The 4,706-nt window shown below is 46.2% G+C and overlaps 1 non-coding gene across 1 annotated transcript; it reads left to right on the forward strand.

Moving 5' to 3' along the window:
* The first annotated feature begins 2,365 nt into the window (after positions 1-2,365).
* LOC100753370 lies at positions 2,366-4,087 on the forward strand. Its single transcript, XR_003479710.2, has one exon. It is a non-coding gene; the product is annotated as a cyclin-K (transcript).
* The last annotated feature ends 619 nt before the right edge of the window (positions 4,088-4,706 follow it).

A 4,706-nucleotide genomic window follows, 5' to 3' on the forward strand; every position in this document is an offset into this window, starting at 1 on the left:
TCTTATTGGCTGCTAAGCTCCCTTAAATGTTTTCTTTTAAAAATTGTTTTGCTTCAGGCTGGGCACGTGAGTGGCACACACCTTTAATCCCAGTACTGGGAGGGAGAGACAGGCGGATCTTTGTGAGTTTGAGGCCAGCCTGTTCTACAGAGCAAGTTCCTGAGAGAAACCTTGTGCAAAAAAAACCAAAAAGAAAAAAAAATTGTTTGCTTATTATTTGGTTTCCAAGAGAGGGCCTCTCTGTAGCCCCTGCTGTCCTAGAATTCACTCTGTAAACCCAGAGGTCCTGGACTTATGATCCACCTAACTCTGCTTCCTGAGTGCTGAGATTAGAGGTGTTTCCCAACACCACCCAGCTTAAAAGTTTTTAAGAGAGATCCTCACTCTGTTTGCCTGACTGGTTTGGAATTGGATCCAATTAGATCAGGCTAGTTTTGAACTCACTGAGAACCACCCACCATGTGCAGATTGAACCATCCAATCAAATTGCAGCTTTGGTTGGAAGGCGGGGCTGCAGTAGGGAGGGTGAGCAGGATATAAAGGCTTCAGGAGCGCCAAGCAAGACACTGAGGGAGCTAGAGATGGAGGAACTGCGTGACTCAGCTGGGATAAGGGACCTGACTTAAGTGCTCAGAACTGGTGAGTAATTGTCCTCCATTGGGTCTTGAGGCGTGTAATTTGATCTGGGGACTTTAAGACTTAAGACTGCTGTAATTCCAGCACTCGGGAGGCAGAGGCACGAGGATCTCTGTGAGTTTGAGGCCAGCCTGGTCTCCAGAGCAAGTGCCAGGATAGGCTCCAAAGCTACACAAGAAACCCTGTCTCGACAAGAAAAAGAAAAAAAATTCTTAAGACTGGACTGGACATTCTGATTTCTGTCTCATCAGATGAACACACCGAAGACACTGGGTTTAATTCTAAGTGAAGTTTTACTTTCATCTCGAATGTCTTTTTATGATTGTTTTTTTTTTTAATTATGAATCTGTTGGTTGATGACTAGGCTTCTTATTTGGCTAACTCTGTCTTAATTATTAACCCATTTCTATTAATCTATGTGTTTCCACGTGGTCTTATCACAGTATGATAGCTTTTTATCTCAAGTGTGATTGTTGATTGTTTTGAGACAAGAGATTCCTAGTTGTTTAAGCTGTCCTTGAACTGTCCATGTGGTTCTGGGTAGGCTGGAAATCAAGACCCTCAGTCTCAAGGTGCTAAGGTCACTAGCATGTTCTCTTATACTGTGCTCCATTGAAATTAGTGTTTTTATTTGTTCTGTGGAGGAAGGGCTCAACTAGACCTGTAGACCACATATTTTTGACTCCTTGGCAATTGCTCATCCCAAACTTCCTTCATGGGGAGGTGTGTATCATTGTTCACTGCAGTGTAACATATCTGTGCACACAGAACACTCAACAGACACACAAGAAGGATATCACTAATGACAGGAGGTAAAGGGCATGCCCCTCTTTTTTTTTTTAAAGATTTTATTCATTTATTATGTATACAATATTCTGCTTCCATGTATATCTGCACACCAGAAGAGGACACCAGATCTCATAATGGATGGTTGTGAGCCACCATGTGGTGGTTGGAAACCGAACTCCGGACCTCTGGAAGAGCAGTCAGTACTCTTAACCTCTGAGCCATCTCTCCAGCCTGACATTTCCCTCTCACTGCAGCAAAGACAAAGATGGGTCTGCTCATCATACACACATCGTTGATGACATGTGTAGACTCGTGTAGCAAACAAGACCCTATTGGACTGCCTTAAGGCCCTAAGTGTATACACAAACGCAGAACAAAGTTGAGGAAATCTGTCTCTGAGGATGTAACCCCAAGTTGGGTCATAGCACTCCAGAGGGGCAGGGTAATGCTCTATAGCCATCTTTTTCTTTTTCTTTTTTTTTTTCTTTTTTTTTGTTTGTTTGTTTTTCGAGACAGGGTTTCTCTGTATTTTTTGGATGCTGTCCTGGCACTCACTCTATAGACCAGGCTGGCCTTGATCTCACAAAGATCCACCTTCCTCTGTCTCAGGAGTGTTGGGATTAAAGGCTTGGGCCACCAGCAGCCTGCTAATAGCCATCTTTTTTATGTTCCCTGTGTGCTGTAGAAAATTACACAGCACATCCGTGGTGGATAAGTCATTGTCATAGAACTTGACCCTGGACATTGCACATCCAAGATGGCTGCTGTCAGGAAAGGGAGATGTCTCTACGGGGTTTGCCTGAGGCAAGGGGTTTATGTTGTCTTTTTCTTTCTGTTTTCTTTTTCTTTTCTTTTTTTTTTGATGTTGTCTTAAAGAAAGATTCTGAGAAGATTGTAACATTCTAGAGGCCATTTTGGAAAGAAGAAAGCTACTCTATCAATGGAGGAGAATAAAGAAAATTCCAGCCCTTCAGTCACATCAGCAAACCTGGACCCTACAAACCCATGTTGGTACTGGGATAAGGAGGACTTGGCCCATACACCCTCACAACTTGAAGGACTTGATTCAACTACTGAGGCCCGGTACCGCCAAGAGGGTGCTCGATTCATCTTTGATGTGGGTAAATGTTTGGGGTTACACTATGATACCCTGGCAACTGGAGTCGTCTATTTTCATCGATTCTATATGTTTCATTCCTTCAAGCAATTCCCACAATATGTAACTGGAGCTTGTTGTCTCTTTCTGGCTGGGAAAGTAGAGGAAACGCCAAAAAAATGTAAAGATATCATCAGAACGGCTCGAAGTTTATTAAACGATGTCCAGTTTGGTGAGTTTGGAGAAGACCCACAGGAAGAAGTCATGGTGCTGGAGAGGATCTTACTGCAGACCATAAAGTTTGATTTACAAGTGGAGCATCCCTACCAGTTCCTACTGAGATATGCAAAGGAGCTCCGAGGAGATGAAAACAAAATTCATAAGATGATTCAGATGGCATGGACATTTATAAATGACAGTCTCTGTACCACCTTGTCACTACAGTGGGAGCCGGAGATCATCGCTGTAGCAGTGATGTATCTTGCGGAACGTTTGCACAAATATAAAATACAAGAGTGGACCTCCAAACCCAGGTACAGCAGATGGTGGGAACAGTTTGTTGAAGATGTCCCTGTTGATGTTCTGGAAGACATCTGCCACCAGATCCTTGATCTTTACTCACCAGAGAAGCAACAGATGCCTCACCCCAGCTCTGATCAGCTGCAGCAGCCTACATCTCTTCAGGCTGCACCACCAGTGCCACAAATAGCAAAGTCGCAGCCATCTCAAGGCTCTGAAGCAGCACAGCCTCATCAGAAGGACTCCCAGCAGTCGGCCCAGCAGCAGCAGTGGCAGGGAGCACAGCAGCCCAGGAAAGAGTACCCACAGCTCAAGTACCACAGTGCTCAAGACCTGGTGATTTCTACCAAGGAAGAGAACAAAGTCACAGAACCACCACCTAATCCCAAACTTGAGACCACTCACCCACCATTGTCTCCACACTGGAAGCCTCCCCTTCCTCCTGCCTCAGGTGAGGCTGAAGCAACTGGTCCAGTGGAAGCAAGTGATCTCCCCAAAATCCAAATTCCTCCTCCAGCGGATCCCGTCCCTGTGCACAAACCTCCACCATTGCCACATTGGCCTCCACTCCTACCACCTTCCAGGTGCGTGACTGTGATGTCTACCACCAGCTCGTACACATCAGGAGAGGGCTCCTGGGACCTTCAGTCCATGATGAAGCCCGAGGGACTCTCCTATGGTGCCCTGCCCCCAGCCTATGGCCCATCTGCTCACCTTCCCTACCACTCCCATGGCAACTCCCCCAACCCACCTCCACCTCTTGTCCCTACACCCCCAGCTTTCTTCTGCCCACCCACCATACCTCTCCCTACCCCAGGCTACCCTCCACATCCCCCTATCTACAATCCCAATTGCCCACCCCCACCTTCAATCCTGCCCCCCACTCGTGCAGTCCCTCCTCACCCTCCTCCAGGCTTGGCTTTGTCACCAGCCAGCTACCCACCTGCAGCTCTTCCCCCTGACTGGCAGCCTCCTGTCCCTCCCCTCATTCCCAGACCTGGCATGCCGCCTGTCAGGGGGCTAGGGTGGGCAGCCTGGAGGAGATAATGGGAAACCTTTTCCCTTTTTTGGTTTGTTTGTCTTAACCCTGGTATGAGATTACTACATATTCACCAACAATGTAAAAGACTGCACTTTGAAGATCATTAATTTCATGATTTTGAGAAGGCTGTCTGAGCATGGAGAGTTCTGGGAACCCTGGACAGGAGGCTCAGCATCCCCTGGTGAGCTTGCAGCAGTCACCTCAAAGTTCCTCTCATATCACCTCACCTGCCATTTGCAGCTGGTGTCTCTTCTCTTCTGGGAGGGCTAGAGGGAAAGGCGGTCACTTCAGTGTAAAAATAGAGAATGATGTTAAAATATTTTTAAAATCTATGAAAATAAATTCTCTTATATGCTAAGTCGTGGTGTCTTCAGGAGAAAACAGCAAAAAAAAAAAAAAAAAAAAAAAAGAAGTTTTCCATCCAAAGTGAAGAGTCGATTGGTTCTTAGCAGGTGCCTGTATATGCCAGACAGTTACAGTGTGGGAGGGCTGGTTTGGGTGAGAACAGTGCACCCTTGTGAGTGTCCATTGTGGTGGAACTCAGCTGCCATCTGTGTCCAGAACATCACCGGGTTACTTACACTAGTGAAGACAGTAAGTAGCCACATTGGATCAGGGAATACC

Source organism: Cricetulus griseus (genome assembly GCF_003668045.3).
Source record: "Cricetulus griseus strain 17A/GY chromosome 1 unlocalized genomic scaffold, alternate assembly CriGri-PICRH-1.0 chr1_1, whole genome shotgun sequence".
Taxonomy (NCBI): domain Eukaryota; kingdom Metazoa; phylum Chordata; class Mammalia; order Rodentia; family Cricetidae; genus Cricetulus; species Cricetulus griseus.